The 26940-nt window shown below is 37.4% G+C and overlaps 1 protein-coding gene and 1 long non-coding RNA gene across 3 annotated transcripts in view; both read left to right on the top strand.

The window, feature by feature from the left end:
* Window positions 1-1580, top strand: part of LOC139114822 (uncharacterized) — a 54457-nt gene extending 52877 nt beyond the window's left edge. Inside the window, exons 1-3 of one of the 2 annotated variants that reach the window (XR_011547950.1) lie at window positions 59-148; window positions 1011-1144; window positions 1494-1580. This is a non-coding gene — a long non-coding RNA (uncharacterized lncRNA). Of the gene's footprint in view, window positions 1-58; window positions 149-1010; window positions 1145-1493 lie in introns of those variants that run through there. The other variant, XR_011547949.1, reaches the window with a different exon arrangement.
* The window catches only part of LOC139114825 (uncharacterized), a 514135-nt gene that overhangs the window by 133330 nt on the left and 353865 nt on the right, over window positions 1-26940 (top strand). The window lies entirely within an intron of this gene.

Genomic DNA, 26940 nt, shown 5'->3' with positions numbered 1-26940 from the left:
ACACTCACACTTTATGTGTACTCTTGCGAACTCAAGCCATGGGCGCCGCCATAATCGGGTGCGGCACCGTTTTATATTATTTGACTCGTTCAAAGTTACACGTGTGATTTGAGTACGTGGCCAATAACTCGTCTTTGCACACCCTTCAGTAAGTTAATCCACATGAACTAATTATAATTTGAATGTAAAATCATGGAAATAATGCAAAAAGTTACAGCTCATGTGCCTTTAATATCCTATGGTGACATTTTGTTACATTATAAAATAACAACTTAAACAGCATGGTTAGGGAGAAATGGTCCTTGAATCAGTGATCTAGAATTCTCATGAAAACTATTGTTGCAAAAATAGATAGAAATAGACTGAAACGCATAGCATTGAAGCCAAAACATTGCGGTGGTATCTTTTTGTGATAAGCAGAGTGCATGGCTTTGTTCCTCTTTTTAGTCCCCATGGACTTTGGACAAAGTCCGGGGGGACTTATAGGTTTTGTCATACGTTTTGTGCATACATGTGTCCGTCCGTCCATCCGTTCACTCAGATATCTCAGAGATGCCTAAAGCGATTTCATTCAAAGTTAGTACAAGGATTACTCTTTATATCGTTCATATGCACGTCAATTTGTTTTGTGATACGATCCAATATGGTTGCATGGCGGCCATTCTGTTACGATTTTTTCATGTACGGAGCTATAACTCAGACACGTATCAACCGATTTTATTCTTTTGATAATTTTCAACCAAACAGGCAGCACTTTTCACAGCCTGCAGTTTTTGATCAAGAATTTTGGAAAAATTTGGAAAAAAAATGTTTGGACTTGAAATCAATTGTCTTTGTTATATTTTATGAAGGCAACAGAAATTGACCTTGGCACTCAAATGGTTTAAACTGTCATTCCAACATGTTACGTACGTGTTTTTAAAAATGATGCCTGCCATTATACCATTGGCTATGATTGCACTGAGCATAGGGTCTGTGACTTATTGTAGTGCTGTGATTTACATTTTCAGGAAAACCACTGTCTTAGAATCAAGATATTGGGAGATTACCGGTACTATTACTGTGTGTCTGGACCGCCATAGCCTAGGCCAAATCATGCCCACTGCTGCGTAGAAATGGGATTGGATATGATTGATGCCATAACGTAAGTACTTCCTTGTAATTACAGTTTATAACAAAGTAGACAACATTTTTAGCAAATTTTTGAAGAGTTTTTAATATTTTTAATTGATCGATAAATGATAGAAGTACTGATTCTTAATACTGGCTGTGCTGATGTACAAAGCACTACCTATACAATCAACATTCAAAACCACTTGGTTACATCAAACCTCCAAAAAATCATGAGGTTCAATAAGAGGACCAAAGCAGTACTTGTTGTAAACACAAGTCCATCACACAGTCTGCTGTGTAGGGGTGTAATTTGCATATGTTAATGAGATTTCCTTTCAAATGAAATGCGCCCTCTTGACATAATCATTGTCCGTTGGTAGCTGCAGCAGAAGAATTTTGTTGGCTGATATCTCGACAGCTCGTCATTTTTTTGGAAGTCTGTAAGAGCGAAACGTTATTTCTAGGAGGTAAGTGTATACCAGGGTGGGTTTTTGATAGAGGTACAGAGTTTTTAATCATGTGTCCAAGATTTCATGGTTGGACTGCACTCATCCGTAGTGCAAATTTACCATTGTTCAATTTACAGAATCTTATGCTAAAAGTTCCAAAATTCACATATTTACAAAGATTATTTTGTTTCAAGTTGAAGAAGCCTATTAATGGAGTCTTAGAAGGGGCTATTAACACTCGGGAAATCAAATATGGCTGCTGACCTTGAAGACTTGTGCATGCCAAGGATATTACTTTAATACAGACTTGTATCATTTTCTAAATTTGATTGTAGTCATTTTCGTAAGGTTGGGTGAAGGTGCAACAACAAAAAACAATGTCAATGTCTTTTAACTTCAATCATTTTTGTTTTGTAATCTTTTACACTGAATTTTCCATTGGTAAATATTGGCAGGAAAATCAAGCATTGGTAAATTTGACTTCAATGAAGGGTTTTGCTGAAGCCACACATTTAAAACTGTTTTTAGATTTTGATATTAACTTCCTATCAATGATTTTTATTCTAATCTGGTTTATTTCTGTCATATTGCAGCAACTGGATTTTCTGCTGTCTTTGCTATTTGCTGGTGACTGATGCTTGGACAGTTGGTGTAACTTGATCCTGAGGCCAGGGCTGGAAGTTTGTAAGTGTAGCAGAAACTTTGGACTGGCTGGTGAATTTCATCATTGACCTTTGGACTGGCTGGTGAATTTTGTCACTGACTTGCAGAGTGCCTAGTTGAATGTTTTAGTCTATCAATTTCTATTACTGCAAAGTGTACTTCAAACCGAAATAAAATTTCAGGGGTCAAGATTTACACAATATCAGTTTCCTTGGAGTATTTATATCAGGTGACCTGGTTTGTGTAATTTACAATTTATCAATACTCTTTGCATAGAACCTTGACAAAACTTTCCTCAAGTCTCTGCTCTAAGTGAAAATTTTGGTGATCTGCTTTTCTTTTGTGAGAGTTCATCACTCTTAGCATAGAACCTTGAGTTTTGAGTAACGTTTTCTCAACTTTCTGCACTAAGTATTAATTTGGTGGTCTGGTTGTCTTTCAGGATACTTTATCTCACTCTGTGAATACCTCAGTGGCTTGGTTGGTTTATCTATCTATCTAAAAACTTCAGTGATCTGGCTGGTTGTCTCCTTCAGTGTGAAAACTTGAGTGGTGTAGTTCAACTGTTGGTCATCTTGTCAGTTTCTAAATCTCAGAACACTTCTCGTGGTGTGAGGAAATTTCTTTGAAAGTTTAGAACTAGCCACAAAAAATAAAGTTGAAAAGGGGGCTCTCTATGTCTCTTGAGAAAAGTATTATGTGGTCAAAAAAAGTAAAAAGAAAATGCCTGAATGTGACAAACTGTTGAAACACACCAGTCAGGTTTAAGTATCCTCCAGATGTAGGTATTATGTTAGAATATTTCAGGGAACAGGGAGATCATCCCAATTTGAAACTAACAAAAGACAGCCCTGTCTGCATGTCTTGTTACATGAAATTATACCATGTGGTGGATACATTAAAACATCAAAAGTCTGGAATTATTTCTAGCAGCGATGGATTAAAAGCTATTGTTGAGTCAATGAGAGAAAAAGTACAAAATTACTCATGCTCAGGGAATATAAAGGAGATAGCTCTTACAAAAAGTGGTTTGTTTGTAGGCAAAAAGTTGATCCAGTTCTAGTTAGTGAAATGAAAACACATTATGATGACACCATTTCAGATTTGAACACCAAGGAAGGACACAATGACCAAACATTGCCATTTTTCACTGGTAAATCTACTGCGTCCCTCAAACTAGAGCTGGGAAAACTGTTTGGGCATCATATTTCATTTTCCACCGTGAAAACTGGTGGATTTGTTCAGCGCAACTTTGGTACTCTGATTTTGAGGTATGGGGCAAATGTTAGAGATATTCTCCATTGCCAATATTACAATTCGAAGAACAATATCAGAAAACTGGAGGAAAATTTTGAACGCCTAAAAAAGGATTATGCAAGGGACACACTGAATGAAAGTCCAAGTACTACTTCTGTTCTGCTCTGTCAGATTGTCTTTTCAAGCAGGCAACAAAGTTCATCGAGAAATCTAATTTATCACCAAATTTAGCAAGTGTGGAGTTAAAAGTACTTGTGGAAGATACTGACCCATTACTTTGGAATTTTCTCTTTCTTATTACTCATAGTAAGAAAGAGAGGTCACAGATGTTCTGCAATAATTTTTCTTTGAGCAAACACTACCTTGGTTTCCTTGAACCTGGCTCAGTCAATAAACATAGAAGATTTCTGCAATTTTTTAGTCCCCACGGACACCGTCCGGGGGGACTTATAGGTTTGGTCATGTCCGTGCGTCCGTCCGTGTGTGCGTGCGTGCGTGCGTGCGTGCGTCCGTTCACCCAGATATCTCAGAGACGCCTGGAGCGATTTTTTTCAAACTTGGTTCAAGGATAGTACCCTACCTCATACAGATGCACTTCGATTTGTTTTACAATGCGATCAAATTTGGCCGTGTTAGAGAACTTTTTAGTTTTCACCTCCATAGACCCCCATGTATAAGGCAGTCCATAGACTCCCATGTATAAGCACAGGCAACCCATAAAGTATTACTGAGATTTTCACACTGGCACAGGCAACCCATAAAGTATTACTGAGATTTTCACACTGTTTTCTCTATCATTTTTAGTCCCCACGGACACCGTCCGGGGGGACTTATAGGTTTGGTCATGTCCGTGCGTCCGTGCGTCCGTGCGTCCGTCCGTCCGTTCACGCAGATATCTCAGAGACGCCTGGAGCGATTTCGTTCAAACTTGGTACAAGGATAGTACCATACCTCATACAGATGCACGTCGATTTGTTTCACAATGCGATCAAATTTGACCGTGGTAGAGGACTTTTTATTTTTCACCTCCATAGACTCCCATGTATAAGGCAGACCATAGACTCCCATGTATAAGGCAGACCATAGACTCCCATGTATAAGGCAGACCATAGACTCCCATGTATAAGGCAGTCCATAGACTCCCATGTATAAGGCAGTCCATAGACTCCCATGTATAAGGAAGTCCATAGACTCCCATGTATAAGGCAGTCCATAGACTCCCATGTATAAGGCAGTACATAGGCTCCCAAGATAAATAAAATTTAGTTTCTCATCGTATTCATATTGCAAAAAGGATGCAGTGACACAGTTTTTAGTCCCCACAGATAAAGTCCAGGGGCTCATAGATTGGGTCATGTCAGTCCGTGAGTCCATCCGTTCACGCAGATATCTCAGACACTTTGACAAAATGTCATGTGACCTTGGTGACCTTTGACCTCGAATATACATATTTGTCCATAACTCAGTAACCACAAGTGGTAAACCTTTCATATATGGTATGATGGGACACCCTATGACGCCACATATTGTACCTCATTAATTATGTGCATATCTAATTTTGAGCGAGCCAATAGAGCTAGAGGTCAGATTTTTGGTATATATGGATAACTTAGCAATACAATTTTTTTGACAAAATGTCACGTGACCTTGGTGACCTTTAACCTCAAATATACATATTTGTCCATAACTCAGTAATCACTAATGCTACACCCTTCATATTTGGTATGATGGGACACCTTATGACGCCACATATTGTACCTCATTAATTATGTGCATATCTAATTTTGAGCGAGCCAATAGAGCTAGAGGTCTGATTTTTGGTATATAGGGATAACTTAGCAATACAATTTTTTTGACAAAATGTCAAGTGATGTCAATGACCTTTGACCTCAAATATACATATTTGTGCATAACTCAGGAACCACAAGTGCTACACCCTTCATATTCGGTATGATGGGACACCTTATGACGCCACATATTGTACCTCATTAATTATGCACATATCTAATTTTGAGTGAGCGAATAGAGCTAGAGGTCTGATTTTTGGTATATAGGGATACCTTAGCAATACAATTTTTTTGACAAAATGCCACGTGACCTTGGCTCGTTAATTATGCCCATATATAATTGTGGGCAAGCCAATAGAGCTAGAGGTCTGAATTTTGGCATATATGGATTAATTAGCAATACAATGTTTTTTTTCAAAATGTCATGTGACCTTGATGACCTTTGACCTTGAATATGCATATATATGCATAACTCAGTAATCACAAGTTCTTTACGCTTCAATTTTGATAGGATAATAGACCTTAAGATGTCACATCTTGTACCTCATTTATTATGCACATATGTATTTCTTGGCTGGCCAATACAGCTAGAGGTTTGATCTTTTTTCCCGATTTAGAACCATAACTTAGACATGCCTCTTGTTTCAAATTGGGAACAATGACATAGACCTATGTGTCCATAGATCTGAACATATACACTTTAGTGATACTTCTTAATGACCTCATTTCCCTGCCCCCTCAAGACTAATACTCCTATTACAAGTGGGGACTATGTCATTGTCAATGACTTGTTATAATTAATATTATCTACGGTATTTTACATGAAGAACAATGAGTGTGTATATCCATTACATTTGATATTGGCAGATAGTGTAGATTCATACTCTGGGTCTACAAAATTATCCGCTCTGTAGAATTCTCTTGGAATCACTTGTTCAAAGACAACAACAAGGCAGCACATGACTGAGTTGTTTTTGATATTGCAGATATAGTTTTCAAGTACTTTTACTGAGGATGCCTTTTGTGTAGTATCTCTTGATAACATTGACATAGGTCAACCACATTCACCTGTCACTCCAAACTTTAGCAATAGAGGCATCCATGCAACTTCATATCAAGCTGTCGAGCCTAAGCCACTGACAGTCAAAAATGCAGGTGATGATTTCATTCGTGGGAGTTCACGGTACCGTACATTTTCAGAGTTGAAAATGGTTTCTGTTTGTCAGGATGCAAGTTCTCTTTTTCAAAGTATCAGTAGCTGTTGTTCTAGTAAACTTAGAAAGTGTAGTAGAGCAGGTAATGGTTTGCCCACTGATAAGTCATTATGTGATTTCGAATGGACACCATCATCATGTAAAATAAGAACTATTTTGTCCTCAGTGTTAGATGATGATCAGGCTTACAATTTTTTTTTGGAAAAACTATCCCATTAAATGAACTGACATTTCTTCTCACACAAAATTTTCCTGATTTTGGATCAAGGGCTGTACAGCTTTTGAATCCTACTATATCCGGTGACTACACAGAATTGCTTTGTTTTTCATTTTTAGCTACTATAGACTATAGTCTATAGAAGCTATTGGGATGGGTATCCGTCCGGCGTCCGTCGTCAGTCTGTATGTATGTATGTATGTATTGTCCGTTTGTGAGGCGTCCGTCCACTCAAATATCTTGAGAACCGCAGTACTTACTGATTTGATATTTGTTGTGTAGATGAAAAATATGATTTTGAGAAACCATTTTTATTAATTTTTGATATTGTTGAAAATAGGCAAATTAACGCCAAAAAAGGTGTTTTTGGTAAAAAATCTTCTTCTTCATAACCGCTGGTCAGACAGCTTTGTTATTTGGTATACAGGTCCCTAGGGATAACCCAACTTAGATTTGTTCAAATTGTGATGAAATATGCAAATGTGTATTTTTAAGGAATTTTTTTGTCATTTTTGGTCAAACTTTGACTTACATTGTATGTAATTCTTGTACTGTATAAACCCTATCTATTCACCCAGAAAAAAAATAATTAATATGATTTTAAATAATTGAATTAATTAGGAAATCATCAAAGCCAAATAATTTTAGTGTGGAATTATCAGAAAGTTCAACTTTTTTTGACTGTTCATAGTGAAATGCTTACCATCTTGGAGGATTAAAACATGTAAAGGCAACTTTCCTGAATCCCAACTTTGATATATTCTGAACCAACATTTTAATATGTTATCTGAAAGAAATTGCTCATAATGGTTTGTTATGATAGGGTGGTCAAATAAATAGAGATAGAGAAAGTTCTAATTTCCATTTATGGTTGACTTGGTAAGGATAAAATAAGATTACTTTTTGAGGAAAACAATAGAGTGGTCAAAGTGATAGGGTTTTTATGGTAAAGCTGGGCTGTAAGATTCCTCATGTGCTATTTATAGCAATTATGCAATCTGTGTAAACAGTGCAATGAAAGTGTAACATGATTCCTTATAATGCTTTTGATGACCTTGAACTTCTTAAGTTTCAAACATTTGTCTTTTCAGTGTGCTTTCTCTGGGTACGTACAGTCTCAACTTATTCAACAGAACTTACTTACAGTGTTAATTCGAAAGTTAAAATGTGCTTGGTTAATAGGATGAAATTACTGATATTAAAAGATAACCAGCTTAAGAGTCTTTATAACCTGACAGATGTGCTGTTTTTTTGTGACGTAAATCTTGATTTAAGCAAGTCTTGTTTATTTTAATTAGAATGTAATTAACTCTCGTTTATTTGCTATTATAGACTAATATAGTCTGATGAAATATGCAAATCTGTATTTTTACGGAATTTTTTTCCATTTTTGGTCATGCCATCCTGAAATGAGCTATTACAGATATCCACCTTCTTCATCAATACATGTGTCACAAAAGGTTATTCTCTACATAACACAGCAGAGCTCTGTCAACTGTTGAGTCGCTTGTTTTTCTAAACCGCTGGTCAGACAGCTTTAATATTTAGTTTACATGTCCCCAGGATGACCTTAGTGAGATAATTTCATACAGTCAGGAATACTTAATTTTGTATCCATGTCTATAGTAGCTTCAGGACTTTGGCCCTATGTTTAGTGAAATGTCCTGTGCAAGTCTACTCAGTAAGTGGAGAATTACTGTGTAAATTTGGCACTGTGTTTTCAGGAGTAGAACCACTGTACGTTGTACGCAATTCATATGGATTTTTCAATTTATTGCTGTCAACTGATAAGGTGTCTGATAGTCTGGACTTCTATGATGACAGTGAACAGTTTTTTCTCAAACCTTGGTATGTGATAAATATTAGACTTATTGATCCAAATATTTTATCAAAGTCTATGACTGAAATATTTGGTGATAATGTTTTTGCAGTGAACAGGGCAATGTACCTGATAATGGTGATGTTGATGATTTGCCACCAAAACTGAAGAGAATGAAAATTGGAATTAGTCTGCAATCATTCAAAAATTCTCTGGATGAAAATCAGAATTTTCTTCCAGAAACAAGTGCAGGATTTACTGCTTCTTGCACTAACATGACACTTGATGATTTTAAACTCTCTGATAATGAACATTCCATGATACAGAAACTTAGTAGTAATGTGTTTCTGTACTGCTTGCAAAAAGTCTAATCATGTACTAAACAGAGACTATTTCCTGCCAAATCTGAGAAATATGCTTTCACAAGTCAAATCATAGACCCTCGAGGGTCTATGGTCAAATCAACAACTGAAAAGGCTAATTTCGGAAATCGCCGTCGGGTTGCACAATTACGCTGTACGGATCACGAACAGATACTTTCCTGAAACCTCCCTGCGGACTAACCGCCGTGTGCTAGGTATCTGCTAAAGTGCGGGTTGCGGGTTTCAGAATTATGGCTAGATGTCAAATCTATGTAATATGGCATTTATTATACATGTATAAGAAATAAAACCTTTAGAAGGTGTCTTTTATCAATAATCATGATCAGGTCTATCATACTGAGTATGTAGCTGACATAAGAACTGCTACTGCATGCCCTAGATCAGGGGAGTATTGAGTGTCCGGCTGCAGTCATATACAATGTACCTTTTGCACGTGTTTATGGGACATTTTCAACTCTGACTGATCAAAAGTCCTCTACGCTATAATCCTCTGGAGCATGATCTGGTTGGAATACGAACGATACCTGGTATAGGGAATACGGCCGACAGACCGCTATACGCTATTGTATTGATGCAATTTTATTCATTATCGGAAACTACGCCACCAACGGCGATCATTTTAGTTGCCTATCGTTCAGTCACGGATATATATATAAAACACCGGAGTTTCACTCAGCGCACTTTTGCAATAGGTTTGGAAATTTTTATCGAAATAATTTGTTAAGCTAGACATTACAACCAAACTGAACTTTGGAGACAAAGGTTACTGATCAGCCCAATCATATTTTTCTCTTAAAGGGTCAAAGTCACTCATTTGAATATAATCTATCCAAGAAAGTACAAATGACCAAAATTATGTCAAATTTACTATTCATGTATACAAATTTATGGATGGATTTCCCTTATCAGTTCTGCATATGCAGAGGTCATATTTAGGATCCATCAGTATAGCGAAGCATGATATATGTTTTATGTGGACAATGCATTCTCAGCCTGAATTTTCATTTTGACACGGGATGAACTGACATGATTGCTTGAACGAATCAAATGCTTTATTTGACTAAGTTATAAAGTGAACATTCCATTTTATTTGTAACTTATGGTAAGAAAAAACTATAGAAACAAACAAATGTATGATTCAACAACAGATGCAAAGATTGGGTCAAAAGACCCCAAAATTTGGTTCATAAATGACCGTTATGACCAAATTAATTTACCTTCAGATTTCAAATTATGTGACAGGGTATAAAAAATGTTGATGGACAACAGATGGACACAGTACTGACAGAGGTTACATGCATATTTGTGCCTCGTCATATGGCATCTAATAAATACCCGCAACACTTACTCCTTGCTAGACAAATGTGAAAATCCAGCTGTCTAGTAACACTACTTTTTGTTCAGCTGAACTGTTTGCCTGTATGGTAGCTGGGATAGTCACAAACAAAGGATCAAAATTTGCATGGATATTTTTTACACATGCTGTGCTTAAATGATAATAAGCATTGTGCTTTTCTTTCTTTCCAGGTATAAACATAATGGTATAAACCATTCTTTAGTTGTTTTGTTGTAATGTGGTCTAACTTCACGATGCTTAATAATAAGATCATAAGGTGCTTTTTTATTGTTCTCACTATATGTGCCATTATAGCCATATCATTTCGAAATTAAACCCTGCAAAAAAGTTATCTCATATGGTTCATTTTCTGTATCTGGTGCTGTTTGTAGCTTTAATGCCTTCACGCTTGATGATGAAACCGTTATGTGTGATGGATTGTTCTTGTTCTTGGTCAACATACTCACAATTTCCCTCAACTCTCGTTGAGTATAACAATACTACAACATTATTCTATCAGTTTCCCTATAACCAATACTTAATAGGATGAAAAGACGATGTTTACATGCAACAGGGCCTTTCTGGACAGAAATTTGACTCTGGGCAAATGGACATGTGCACATTGGTGACTCATCAAAAGTAACAAAATAAATATTTTCACCACCTTCAATGCAAATAGTTGCTAGTGATGGAGAGTTAATCTCAGTATCAGTCAACTTATAGTGGCACATGTTCTTTACTTTATGTAGAAAAGAATTAAAATTCTTACTGGCAGTTGACCTTGTTCTCCCTACTGGTCTGATATCACCATCTTTACCCTTATCAACCCTGTGTGATGACATTGGATCAGCTCTAAATATATTTGTTATCGGTGCAAGTGGAGCACTTTCACCATCATGTTGTTTATCTGATTCATTTAGAAGAGCGTCTACCCTTTTCTCATTCTTTTCTTGTGTTTTTAATTTCATGGCATATGATGGCCCAGTGCCAGACTTCGCAGTACCAATACAGTAACTTTTAATGAGCTGAGCATACTTGAATGACTCAGAAACATCAAAGACTGCAGTTTCTGATAGTGTCAGATTTGATCCACCAGTCAGTGCCATAGAGGCATGGCAAGACTCTGCTAAATTTGTACTAGGACTTGAATCTGCTTTTGGCCTACATGTATATGCCTGTGCTACATGAGATCGGCGTTTATCCCACCAGTGTAACCAACGCATTAGACCTGGTTTCTCACTCTCTTTTATGAACTCTTTAATTCTTTTGTACCAAGAATTGCAATCATTAACTGTTGTCAAATATATAGATTAGCTTACAAGTGATTTGAGGCATAGTTAATATATAACTAGTTTCAAATCCTGGTGTAGCTTTCTGGGGGGGGGGGGGTCACAAAAGATTTACATTCATTTCCATGTTGAAGGTCTTGAAGTTCATTTCTGATTGTAAATTATAAAGGTCTCGTTTGCATTACAATGCTTTGCTAATCTTTGACAGCTTCCATGTAAGGGTCATCTTGGAAAAGTCACATTTCCATTTGCATCTTCAGAAAGCCTTTGCATTCAACCGGGTAAACCTTTGACCTTTGTAGTGCCATCTTTTTATTAGTAATAAATACCCCCACTGTTCCAAGACACTGGTCTATCTTGTGTATCTTAAAGGCGGAGCCTCCCTTTAAAAGGACGCCAAGTTATGGCGGCGTTCACTGTGTAAGTGGACACCAAACAGGCAACATGCAGGCACACGCTCCAGAAAATGCAACTTTTTTAGTTTTTCCCGGCCGCAAAAACACAGACAGACTGCCAAGCAGTCAGCGCGAAGTTGCTGCCGATCGAACTCTGTGGTTATATTCAAAATCTAACGCGACTGGAAGACAATTTTTTAGGAAATTCAAGCGTTTGTGGTGGGGAATCAATGACCATTGGCGATTTGAACCAACCATCAATCAAAAGCTTGTATAAACTCTGTTTGCAGGATTAGCAAAATGTGACAAAAGGTTGAGATCAGTTTGCGTAATCAATGTTATAGAAATCAAACATCGTACTGGCCAAGCGTTTAAAGCCCCCACTCAATTATCAGATTTATCTAATATAAATATTAGTTACGTGATGAAATATTCAATAGAAAACAAAAGAATGACAAACTGTTAATGGGCTATTGACACATTTGCTAATGCGAGAACCTGGGATTGAGAAGGGCGCCTTTAAGCTGTGTGACCCCCCAGCCAACTTGCTCTCACTTTGCCTTTGGTCCAGTGTAAGCAGGATTTGAACTCTGTGACTGCTGTATTTTTCTCAGGTTGGCCAATTAATAAGTACCTTTCACATGCCTATTTGCATACTGAAGAAGGTGAAAGCGACATGTAATAATATTATTTTCACAGTATACCTTCCCATATTTATTTTCCAGCCCAGAATGCAAACCGCCACCTTCGTCTAGCATGAAGCAAGCTGCTGGTTTGAACAATTCACCATTAGAAAATTGACATATCATCTCATCTAGCTTGTTCAAAAAGACTTCAACAGTTTTTGTGTCTTCATGCTCACAGTCCATTCGGGCAATCCATACAATACGTTTGAGCAATGTATGATACATACTGATACTTAGACTTTTTAGATTCTGTCCTTTCATCTTCACTGTATTTATTTTGAAGTCCATGAAAGTCCATTCATTTCCCATGAAATGCTCTATATCCATCATATTCACTGCTGTCTTTAACCTGTCTTTTGATGACTTTATTACGTATTATAATTCTCAGGAGTGTCTGTCTGGAATTCCTTTCTCACTACTACCCCATTTTCTATCTTTGACAGTATAACATACCACACACCATTCCTTTGTTCCTTTATTTGGTATTCATACAAAAGAAATTCATCTTCATAAAGTGTTACACATTTATCTTGTAACTCTGCTAACTTTCTTTTACAAACTTGTGGCCCAAGCACCTTTGCTTTCAGGTTTCTACTCTGGTGAGAGTCAGTTAAGTTAAAGGCTGTCTCTTCAACTTCTTGTTTTGTTTCAGCATTCTCAACAACATTCATGAGAAAACGCGATGAAACAACACATGGCTTCTTATCTGGATTTTCACTCAGAGAAGATTTCATACTACCAGGCAGAGTGGGCTTTTTTACTGCCATGCAAGGTGTTCACCATAGTGATACACATGTGACAAAGTTGCTATTTTTGGGAAATTCCCATATTTTGACTGCATTACAAGAAATGTGTGTCATTTCTTGCTCACATTCTTGGCATAGGGATGATTTGCCAAAAGTCAACTTATGCTGTGTATTATGTTTATCATAATATTTAAAAAAAGGGACAATCCTCATTCATACATCTATAACCTCCTTTACAGTTAGCTCTTAAACGTTTACCATCTTTATATGAAAACCCTTTTCTGAATGACTTGTTGTATCTACCCCAATTTCTGCCATCTACGGTACTCTTCATTTTGTTCCCCAGCGTTTTAACATAGGTCAGTTTATATGCACATGTCCCATCAATGTCAAATGGCAGTTTTGGCACTTGCACTGGGGTGAGACCTTAGCTCTAGGGTAGACACAGTTCCCCTACAGGTACCAGGTAGATTGTACATTTTCCTCATCAGAAGAATCACACATACTAGTAGTAGAGGAATCAGAAGTACCATGCATGTACATGTGTGATACTGACTTTGTTGATGTGAGATCAACATCACACACATGAGAATCACCCAGCAATGAAATCTTCCTTTTCGGCTGTTTATTTGACTTTTGTCCAAATGGATCCGTGTTTAATGATTCATCAGAATCTGATTCTGTAGACAGCACAACATTCTTCCTTTTTTTAGACCGTTTTCTTCCTGGACAAATATTTTCATGAGGTGTGAAAAATAGTTGACAAGACCCATCTGCTACTACCGGGGTATACTATAGATGTTTATTCTTCCTAACGTTTCGGACGTACATGGACGACCTTCATCAGAGGCTATATAGACACAATGAAAAAAAGGGAATGAAAATTACATTTTGTTCTACTCGGTCAATGAATATGATAACAAGTACGCAGATATTTAGCGTATATTACGCACTGTAGAAATGTTTCAGTAGCATGTAAAGTCTATGGTAGAAATGTGACTACTGTAAAAAAGGAACAAACAAAAAATGAAATAGCTGAAAACGGCAATGAAGTTAGTAGGGAAATTGAACAATGCAATGTATTGAAAGATGGATACTGTAAATTCCTATAAGAAACCAGAATGAACAAGTTTGTGGAACACGTCTGTTCGGTTTGAGCTGTGACAGTGAACAAAGAAAAAGGAAAAGTGGGCTCCCTATGTTTCAGATGAATGGTGGGGCCCCTAAGTGGTCGAAATTAACTACCAACCTTTTTTGTTAATTCCTAGAGGATGGATGGTGCCCAGATTATAGATATATTTTATTTCCATTTGTTTTCTGATTTTTGTTTGTGTTGATGATATTTTGCAGATTCCAAACATTAATATTATGATCTTTTATATTAAAGTGTTCGCTTACGAGCGTGTCTTTTTTTGTTTTGATGTTATATACATGTTCGTATGTCCGTGTTTTTAGATACCTGCCAGTTTCTCCGATGTATACAAGTTTATCACATTGTGAACAGTTGATGCTGTATATGATATTGCTGGTGTTGCAGGTTATATTGCCAATGATAGGGTGAAGTGAACCAGTTTTATTGTCTTTGACTCTGTCTGTGTTGAGGATGAATTTACACTGGTTGCAGTGGCCGCATCTATTGCATGATTGTGGGCTGAGTTTTGTGTCTTTCTGGTTGTTGTTAACTCTGGCTCTGACGAGAATTTTACAGAGATTGCTAGGTTGTCTGTAAGAAACTATGGGTGGTTTGCAGAAAATGTCTCTTGTGTCTAGAGTTGCCTGGAGTATGTCCCAGTATTTGTTGATTATTGCAGGTATGTTTGGTAGTTTGGGGTTGAAAGTAATTACAAGTGGTATTCTGTCCTCGGTACGGTAGTTGGTTTGCACACATCACGTCTGGGTTGTAGCAATTGTGATCTTGATTTGAGTCTAGCGCCCTCTATAGCATTCTTTATGACGTCATGATTGTACCCGCTATGTGTTAAATGGTTGTGAAGGGCCTCGCTTGCTGTATCGTACTTGTTGGTGTCACTGCATATGCGTCGGTATCTGAGGGACTGGCTCCATGGTATTGATTTGAAAATGTGTTTTGGATGGCAGGACGCTGATATGAATGTTTGTCGGTGGGCTTGGTGTATATTGTGGTCGCTATTTTGCTGTTCTCGTTGATCATTGTTGTGTCCAGGAATGGCAGTTTCTCTGTACTGTAGTTTATTGTAAATTTCTAGTCAAGTATTTTTCACACCTCATGTATCCATTATCTACAAGTACCCGCTGCAAACTTCACATATGGACTGTGGTTGGACTGACGCACTTGATATTCACTGGACTGACCCACTTGATATTCACCACTATAAATATTTTCATCTGAATTGGAGTCCGAACTGATGACAATAACTTCATCACCCATTGAAGAATCTATTGAATAGAATACAAGATAATGTTATTGTCAAGAATTCATTTTGATTTTTTTAAAGTTCTGATTGCCAAGTATGCAAATTTGTAAAAAACTATGAAGCCACACCTATGAAAAACTAATCAGTTCCTAAATTTGATGTAAATTTCTGGCATTCTTGTATCATGCTGACACGATAGTACTCGCAAACACAAGACTTCACACACACACATTACATACCGTATATATACACTCAACGACAACTGTAAGGTGTGAACACGGGGGTCAAACAAACCCAGTAAGCAAGAAATTTATATATATATGTATTTAATACAAGCTTAATATTTACCTGAGCTGATGATTATCGGTACTACACTTCCCAGTGGGGTGATTTCACAGCAGTACCCTGCACTGGTGCTGGGAGTAGATGTTCCAATTAATGCAGTCTCATGTTTAACCATGGGCATACTACCTACTTTCTGTTGCAGTGAGAGTCTCTTTTCCAGACAGACAACTTCCAGATGCTGCTTCATTTTCTGCTGGACAGAAATTATTCAGTAAAATTAATATTTTTCGCTGAGAGAAATTTTGTGTACTCCTTTGTATGAATAGCAAAAATACAGATAGATATATTGTTCATTTTAAAAGTTGACTGATAATAATTTCATAGCAAAAAAACGAGGAAATAGTCTGCTACATTTGTCCATATACATGATCTATTGATATTCTTAGAAATACTGTGATTTCTCATGAATCATAATACCAATGTGTGCCAATATAAATTTGCACATGTGCCCAAACAATAAAAAAGTATTTTCCTAAAACTTTTTACAGCCATAAACATTTTTAGCTCCCATTTGCCATACATATATGGCAATTGGGAGGTTATATGGTTGAAAAAAGTCTGTATGTGAGATGTCTGTATGTATGTATGTATGTATGTATGTATGTATGTATGTATGTATGGATGTCTGTCCGTCCAACGCAAAAACTCCAAAACTGCTGCACGTATAAAGCTGATTTTTGGTGTAGTGATGCCATATATGGTCTAGATGTGCCGTTGTTAAAATGAACTTGTTAGTCTCATGGATATGCAAATGAGGTAGGAAAAAGGGCGAAAATGGTCAAAAATCAATAACTCAGGAACTGCTCTTCTGATCATTGTCATATTTGGTTTTTAAGTACCTTGGGCCTCACTCATTCAAACATATAGATTTGGTGTCAGTATTGGCTGCTTTCTAATTTTAATGAATTTTTTTCTCCTTTTTTTGCCATTTCAGTAAAAAATTGTTTCCTCTGAAACCAATGGTCTGTTTGCTTTAAAATTTGGTTTGCAGGTTTCTTGTGATGACCCAAAATAAGTATCATCGAAATTATGGCAAAATTTGCATATTTGTATTTTTGGGCAATTTTTGTCATTTTTGGTCAAAAAAATCTTCTTTGAAACTGTGTATGCCATTACTTTCTAATTGGATGTTCATGTTCCTAGGAGTGACCTGAAGATGACTTGGTGAACTAAAGGTGAAATTTGCAAATTTGTGGTACTTTCTGCCATGCTTTCAAATTTGGTACACAGGTGAAATGTAGTAGTTCATTCATTTAAAGTCAAGTACTGCCAGTGTGAATGAGCAGATTATGATTGTGCTGTTCCAGGCTAGGGTGTTATTTATAGGAATGATGCAAGACGGTAATTGATATTTAACTGAATTTGACTTACATTGTATGTAACTCTTGTACTGTATAAACCCTATCAATTCACCCAGAAAAAAATAATTAATATGATTTTAAATAATTGAATTAATTAGGAAATCAACAAAGCCAAAATAATTTTAGTGTAGAATTATTAGAAAGTTCAACATTTTTAACAGTTCATAGTGAAATGTTTACCATTTTGGATGATTAAAACATGTAAAGGCAACTTTCCTGAATCCCAACTTTGACATATTCTGTACTGTCATGTATTGTTCTCTGTATGTTATCTAAAAGAAATTGCTCATAATAGTTTGTCATGATAGGTTGGCAAAATAAAGAGAGATAGAGAAAGTTCCAATTTCCAGTTGTGGTCAACTTGATAAGGATTAAATAAAATTACATTTTGAGGAAAAAAATAGAGTGGTCAATTGAAAGAGTGGTCAAAGTGATAGGGTTTTATGGTAAAGCTGGGCTATAAGATTCCTCATGTTCTATTTATAGCAATTATGCAATCTGTGTAAACAGTGCAATGAAAGAGTTACATGATTCCTTATAATGCTTTTGATGACCTTGAACTTCTTAAGTTGCAAACATTTGTCTCTTCAGTGTGCTTTCTCTGAGAACGTACAGTCTCAACTTATTCAACAGAACTTACTTGCAATGTTAATTTGAGAGTTAAAATGTGCTTGGTTAATAGGATGAAAATACTGATAAAGATAGCCAGCTGAAGATTCTTTATAACCTGACAGATATGCTGGGTTTTTTTTACATAATCTTGATAAGCAAGGCATGTTTACTTTAATTAGAATGTAATTAACTCAGGTTTATATTATTATAAGCAGTAGTACCGGGTATCAAGTTGAACAAGCTGATATTGATAGGTTGGGCGGCTATTGGAGGTTAAAAGCTGTAAAAATAAATGTATGTATGTATGCATGTCTATCTGTCTGTTTGTCTGTCTGTCTGTCTGTATGTATGTATGTATGTATGCATGCATGCATGCATGCATGCATGCATGCATGTATGTATGTATGTATGTATGTATGTATGTATGTATGTATGTATGTATGTATGTATGTATGTACGTATGTATATATGTTAGTATGTACGCATGTATGTCCATCCACATTAAAAACTCCTAAACCGCAGCACCTACCATCTTAGTATTTGGTGGACAGGTGCACCCAGGGGTGAAGATGTGAATTTGTTCAAATGAATATGCCAAAGTCAAAAATATGCAAATGTGGGGGGAAAAAAGGAAAAATCCTGCAAATTACTAAAACTCTGTAACCACTGACCAGATTCGGTTGAAACTTGGTATGCAGGCTCTTTATAGTGACTTTAGTTACATTTCTTCAAATTGTGGTGAAATGTTGAAAGTTGTATTTTTGGGGCGATTTTCCCATTTTCGGTCAAAAAATCTTATTTTCTGAAAGCGCTCATCCCATTGCCTTGAAAACTTGTATTTATTATCCCAGGGTTTGCCTTTGTCAGATTCGTTCAAATTGTGGTGAAATTTTCATATTTGTATTTTTGGGGCAATTTTTCCCATTTTTTGTCAAAAAATCATTTTCTCCCAAAGTATTTGTTGGATTACTTTAAAACATGGTAGTCTTGATCCTAGGGTTGTTTTCTGTCAGATATGTAAAAGTCATGAGATGGAGCATTTCATATTGCTGGGGTATAAGATTAATTTGGACTTACAATGGAATTTTCTTAGTAATCAACCTGTAAGAATGCAATGTCATGTGTGTACTAGTACTTAGTATCTCTGTAAAATGGGAGCACAGTATCATTGACACTATTTTTAAAATATATGTCTGCTTTACCTGGAAAACAGTCTTCTAAGGTCACAACGTTCAGATAAACAGATTCTTTGTTGCCAAAAAATTGATGAAGGGTCTTTCCAGCTTGACCACTGGCTAGTGACAGTGTTGGAGTTTCCAAGAAACAATCCAGTTCCACAAAATCAAAAAGTGCCTGTACATAAGATGCCATCATTGGCTTTTTCTTCCTAAAGAAACACACCAGGATGACGTCCCTGAAAATAATTGTAATTATTGTGATTAAAATTAGTACATGCATTCACTGTGTATGCAGGCAACACATCATGTATCTGCAACTTGAATTTGTGATGCAGTGAAGAATGCTGTTATGAAGCAAAATTCTCCAAAAAGAATAAATTAAAACCTTTTACTGAATATTTGTAAGCAAGGTACTCAGACAATGGAGGGTTAACTGTTTCGGCCAGGGAGAAAAGAATATTGGCCTCTAATTTTTTTTTGTGATAAGCTATGGAAGTGGTGAGCAAATTTATTATTATTGTACTTGGGCCTCAGCCCAAGTACATTTGTTTTCATTCCGTGGGAAAAAACTGTAAGGTATAACCATTTCTGGCTGAGACTAGGGAGGGCAAAATGTCTTGGCTTCATCTTTCTTGGCATAATAAATGGCGTAATGATGTTAACTGAATGGAAGTGCTGCTCTCAGCCAGTCTTGAATAAGTGAGATGTGAATATTAATGCTTCTCTATCTGAGTTTTTGCCACAAAATCTTCTGAATATAATCAAAATGTGCATCGAAATGCAACAATTAATGCACCCTCCGTTTCCTAGGCGATGGCACGACCCTTGCTACACCCACTGGACGAGCCAAAGTGGGAGGGGTAATTTCAGTTTGGTCGAACAAGAGGGCTCGAGACCAGAATTTAACATTTAAATTTGAAACATGTTTAATCGCTGACAAGATGTGGACTAGTGTTAATCAAAGTAAAATTGTGAAAAGGAGAGGTTTTATATCCCGGACACGATGAAAAACATTACGACTGGAAACTGTACCCCCAGTTGAGAATAGTAATGCCCACAGCGATGGAGAACACTTATCCTTGAGCTGAGAAAACCAGACCATCATTTCGAAATAGAGCTGCAGATTCGAGAAGCTCGTTCAAAATAGCTAGCTACACCCCATAAAGGGGTGGTTTTGAGTTTTGAGGGCAAATTTCGCCTCCTTCATTTAGAAATCGTACGTTTGTTTTTCAGGAGAACACACCATTTGACACAAAATTTGCATGTAAAGGGGTCGCCAGTAAGCACGTGGTCAAATCTGACATAAGAAACAATATGAAATGTTGGGTAAAGCCAGTCCAAATAAACTGATTTGAACTTTTGTGTTTTGTAATTTATACCACTGCAGTAACATTACCTTTTTTGACAACATCACACAATGTAATACGTTTTGAATCTGAATACTCCGACGTATTCTGTGTCTCCTTTGCTAAAAAATACGGTATGCCGATTACCATGTAAGGAGATGTGACGTCAAGACAGATTTGTAGTGCGTTTGGTCCTGGATGGTGCACGAAGTTTTGTCAAGGTAGCTTGTGTATTTATTTCCTAAATGGGAGAATTAGGGTCGATCTATACGAAGGCCGAAGAATGTTATGATACTCTAAGCAAGCTGAACTCTAACGCGAATGGTTGGATAATTTGGATCTCGTCTCATTAAGATTATTTGGCGGTCAGTATTGAATTTCAACTGCGTCACAAGTTTGCGAAATGAGTATTCCGTCGAACGGTCAACGAACGATATTTTAGAAATCTGGAGACATGGCACATCGCATTTTTATTTTAGTATTTTATATTTTACAAAAGATTTAAGAAGCAATGATTTTGTCGAAAATTCTGAAAAAAATATAGGAAGATTTGATCGCGAACACATTTTCACTTGGGGTCAACTAGCCCTGCGTACGATGCTGTGTGTTCCGCTACAGCTAATCGCCCCGCTCACCACAGCCCTGCAAAGACCCGTACGTACGTAGGGTCGGTGACTTCAAATCCATTTTGGGACTTGACGTAAAAAGCCAAATTACTGCCGAAATTCAGCGTTCTTGGGCCCAAGTCGTATCCCAGCCTACCTCAGCTACTCGATCGCTTCCAAAAATGACAGTCTTTATTCACTTCTCGTAAATAACCGTCGATGTCGGCAACTCTCTCGCTAGGGACCGTGGTTAGCTGTAGCACATAGCATCGTACGCAGGGCTAGGGGTCAACATGGGGTTGCAGCCATGTTGCCTCAAAACTTATTTCTGTCTGCACTCAAAACTCAAAAATGTCGGATATGAACCTAAAAATCGATGTAATTTTGTCAAACTTCGGCAAAATTTCACCCTATAGACAAAATTTCATCTAGGTAAGGTAAATTTACTGAAATTTGATCGACAAATAATCCTGAGCTTGAACGTGACAGCTCGCCTTCTCCGGGAAGTCAAGCATGCAGCTGCCTTGCTGCGAAATCGAGCCCTGCCACTCCTTGACGTGTTCTGCTGGGAGTGGGGCCTACCACTCCAGTGACCAAGCTACCCGAGTGGCAGAGGCTACGGATTCGCAGCAACTAGCTGCCCATACACAATTGCCCATATGGCCAGGTTTATGAGATTGTTTTCAGGCGACGGCGACAGACCGTACGGGGATCTGGATATGAACCTACCGCCGGTGTAGCTGTAATAACTGTTGCGTTGTTTTTAGTGCCCACGGACGAAGTCCTGGGGGAGTTATAGGTTTGGTCATGTCAGTCCGTCCGTCCGTCCGTCCGTTCACGCAGATATCTCAGACATGCCCTGGTCAATTTCTTTCAAACTTTGCACAAGACTAGTACCCAACCCCATACAGATGCACGTCGATTTGTTTCACAATGCGATCGAATTTGGCCGTGTTAGAGGACTTTTTAGTTTAAACCTCCATAGACTCCCATGTATAAGGCAGTTCTCCATAGATTCCCATGTATAAGGCCAAGAAAAATAAAATTTAGTTTCTCATCGTATTCATATTGCCTAAAGGATGCAGTGACACAGTTTTTTGTCCCCACGGATAAAGTCCAGGGGGCTTATAGATTGGGTCATATCCGTCCGTGAGTCCATCAGTGAGTCCATCGGTTCACGCAGATATCTCAGACATTTTGACAAAATATCATGTGACCTTGGTGACCTTTGACCTCAAATATACATTATTGTCCATAACTCAGTAACCACAAGTGCTAAACCTTTCATATTTGGTATGATGGGACACCTTATGACACCACATATTGTACCTCATTAATTATGCACATATCTAATTTTGAGCGAGCCAATAGAGCTAGAGGTCTGATTTTTGGTATATAGGAATAACTTAGCAATACAATTATTTTGACAAAATGTCACGTGACCTCAATGACCTTTGACCTCAATATATATATTTGTCCACAACTCAGTAACCACAAGTGCTACATCCTTCATATTTGGTATGATGGGACACCTTATGACACCACATATTCTACCTCATTAATTATGCGCATATCTAATTCTGAGCAAGCCAATAGAGCTGGATGTCCGATTTTTGGTATATAGGGATAACTATAGGGTAGAAATTTTTTGACAAAATGTCATGTGACCTCGATGACCTTTTACCTTAAATATACGTTTATGCAATGAATAAGTGACCACAAGTGCTATGTTCTTTATATTTAGTAGGATGGGGAGACCTTATGCCAACACACGCTTCACCTCATTAATTATGCACATATCTAATTCTGGGCAAGCGAATAGAGCTAGAAGTCTGATTTTTGGCATATAGGGATTAATTAGCAATACAATGTTTTTTTCAAAATGTCACGTGACCTTGCACTTGGCAAAATGCTTGATATACAACAATATATATACACAAATACTGATTCTGTACATGTGTTAAATACATTAAGTATACAGTACGTATGCTAATAAAATGCAAAACTACAGTGTACACTTAGTGTGCAAAGATCTGCATTACGTATACTCATGATCTTCATAGAAATACGATACGCATATCAACGTATTGGAATGTTCCATATACAAAAATATATACGCTGCATATGCAATAAGTATTGTGTTCCATATACGTCAATATACATAAATATGCTAAACGCATATCAAGCATTTTGTCCAGTGTTGATGACCTTTGACCTTGATTATACATATATATGCATAACTCAGTAACCACAAGTTCTATACCCTTCAATTTTGATAAGATATTAGACCCTAATATGTCACATCTTGTACCTCATTTATTATGCACATATGTATTTCTTGGCTGGCCAATACAGCTAGAGGTCTGATCTTTTTTCCCGATTTAGAACCAGAACTTAGACATGCCTGATGTTTCAAATTGGGAACAACAACACAGACCTACGTGCCCATAGATCTCAACATGTACACTTCAGTGATACTTCTTAATGACCACATTTCCCTGCCCCATCAAGACTAACTCCTATTACAAGTGGGGACTATGTCATTGTCAGTGAATCGTTTTACAACAGCTTGCATGCATGCATGCAATCACTTCAGAATCTGCGTCTGGATACACCAAATTAGTGCTAATCGGCCATTTTCTTGACTATGTTAATCGATAATCCTGCAGTGTTAAACAAAGCAAGTCTACCAATTGTAAAAATGCAGTGTCTGTTGTGGTGACATTTTGCTAATTGTAATAAAAATAACCTTAAAAGCCAATTATGTTGTGTTTTTCAGTTCCTCTCATTGTTCATATAGAATGGCAAATTAACCATGTTTCACTGACAATTTCCATTCAAACAACTATTCAACTTGTATAGATAATGAATATTTTGCAGTTACCTCTCAGGGCCCTCTAACTGGCTCTAATAAAATCCTGTAATGTTGAGTTTGCTTCCCAATGCCAGAACAATTCACTTAGGGACGCACCATTAGACTTTGTGAGGGGGTGGTCACGATCGGATTCTGAAATCTCCACCAAAATATAGTTAAACAAACACCATGTTATTTGTGCACGTACTAATATTTATTAGACATCTACCATCGAGAACAAAAGAAATTGCTGTAATTTGAATATTTAAGGAGTTTAAGCAATTTCCACTATAAATAAAGAACCCCTGCCTCAAACTCCACAAAAGTTGCTAGACATATTTTGCTGTTGTCATGCCATTGCTTCGTTTAATAACCAGTTAATCAAATGCCTAATTGACAGGAGGAAATTCAAGACCATATTTGAATAGTAGTATATATTGTCCTCAAAATTACTCTATCACGGCCCAAGTACTCATTGCCTTCAGCAATACTGCCTTGTTATTATTATTATTATTATTGCGATTTTACAAACCAGTAAAACTGGGATATTACTGCTGAAAAGTCGACGGCCATTGCAAAACATGTCAATACTATCGGTAGTGTTAGTAATCAGAGCCCGTCAGAGCCAATCGGCACGGCGGTGATAAAATTGTTATCCAAGTCCCGCAGGCGTGAAAACCCAAGAAACTGAAGGGCGCCATCACCGAAAATTCCAAAAAAATGCAATGCGGAAGTATTTTTGCCACATTTCCGAAAAAACAACAAAATCTGCAAAACTAAAAGCGGCGATTCAAAGGACCAATTTATTTATTCCGAGCTGCCTGGCCATTACAAGTAATTAGGGATCTGAAATCACTTTTCTTTCTTGCCATGGATGTGTGGGAAATATACCAGACTGACAAAAAAAAATTCATGCCTCAGAAATATCGCCAGTTATCGCGGAATGAAAATTACATTTCTCGCATGAGGCCATAGGAAGTAAATTCTTTGTAATACATCCATTCACAATTCGGTTCTAGGGCAACACATACAGAAAATTAAACAATGCCTACTTAAATAAAATGTGTAAGAAAAGTTTTGACTGAAAAAGGCGTAGAAGAGATGCGTATTTAAATGCCATGTATTTTTCATGAAATAATCTTTAAAAAGAAAAAGACGTACAACAAAAACTTAGCTTACTTTGCCGTTTCAGTTCACCCGAGGTCGCGACCGCAGAGAACGACATTCCGCTAACACTTTATGCGATAATTTCAGCAGGAAAAACATGCCGGTGCGTTGACTTATTTTTAGGAATTGATCTAATAGGAATATTTTTGGATGAGTTTGTGTTCTGCAGCTCTCAATAATAGTGTATCTCAATCATGAACGAATTCTATTTATGACTTGCCCCTGCAGTATGATGCTTTTACTTTACTTTATTGCTCAACAACACACTCAAGGAGTGTGGTAAGGCAAAAATTACAAAACTCAGCAAACACTGGATGAAGCTGCCGCTGGGGGAGGAACTAAAGTACAAGAAATAAATCTGGCAAGAGGTAGTTTATCTTTGTGAGTAAAGATATATGATATGATGTGATAGTCGCTCCATGCATTTGATCAAGCGTGACTATGAAAAGTTTCCTAGGACTATAATCGTGTTAAACGGCATTGAAAACGATTTTGAAAATTGTGCTCTTATTGACGGTTGAACTTATTTGAAGTGTGAGAAGGGCATGGCATTCTATGAAAAAGTAACAAATTAGGCATGTCAAGTTTTGACGAACTGAAGTTCATCTCCCAGTTCATCTGTGCTGTCAACAATTCAAAATTTACTTTTAAACTATTCGTCCTAATCATAACATAAAAAGTTGAAATAGCAATTTGTTGTGAAATCTGTTTTGTGTTCATATTATTACTCACCCCCATCTTCAGTCATTTCGAGCGCTTCGAATTCGATCGGCAGTGCGCTAGCACTGTGCATGCAACGGCGAATAATGGATGGGAAATGGACTACTCTGATGTTGGTGGCGCTTTACAAGATTTAAACTCAAATAACGGCATTATTCAAGAAGTTCACGGCTTTTATTCTATAAACAAATACATAGATACTATTTTAGCCTTTATTCTAAATACTAGCGAAAATGATACCAAAAACCCCACATTTTTTTCATGCCCACAACCCGCAGCCCGCAAAATAGCGCATCCGCGTGTGCTAACAACATCACGTTGATTTGGGTCACCTTAGCCTTTACAGTGGACGGTGTGAGGCACCAAACTCATGACCGGTGACATTTTTGCCAGGGGGTGTTAAAGTTGGGTTGGTCACTATTGTGTGCCTGCTGTTGTCTATGCAAGGCTTAATCCATCATAGATGACACCTTGAACTATGGTCACTGATAACACCGCCATGATTTGTGTCAAATTTTATTGTCTAATATGGGCAGCTAGGCTGACCTGTCATAGTAATTCTGATGGAGAGTCTCTGTCTGAATAACTATACTGTGTGTGAAGAAAACAATAGTTTAACGCAAAGGAACGACACGGAGACAAGTGTTTGGCCGAAATCCGGGGTTATGCAATGTACTGCCATGGCGGGGGCAACGAGGCGTCATAGCGGCCTGGATGGCGGTACCGGGTTATTGTTACCGTGCATCGGGCAACGTGCTACCAGTCGCCCGCAGCAGACCCATGACAGTACCCCCCTGGAACTTTATTATGTAAAGTTAGCGATATAGAGACATACAGTATCTTTTATTGTGAGCTGCTAGCCTGCAGCGAGGCTTTTTTTTTTCTAGTGGAGGGTGGGTGGGAATTTTGTGGTGTGAACTTGAGCGTGGCAGAAGTTGAAATGGACGATCTGTGGCTTTGATCATACTGATATGCGCATGGATAATGACGTGGCAAGGGTGACGC

This window comes from Ptychodera flava, chromosome 16, assembly GCF_041260155.1.
Source record: "Ptychodera flava strain L36383 chromosome 16, AS_Pfla_20210202, whole genome shotgun sequence".
Classification (NCBI taxonomy): Eukaryota; Metazoa; Hemichordata; class Enteropneusta; family Ptychoderidae; genus Ptychodera; species Ptychodera flava.
Note: the sequence above shows the minus strand (reverse complement) of the source record. Positions and strands in the feature narration are given on the sequence as shown.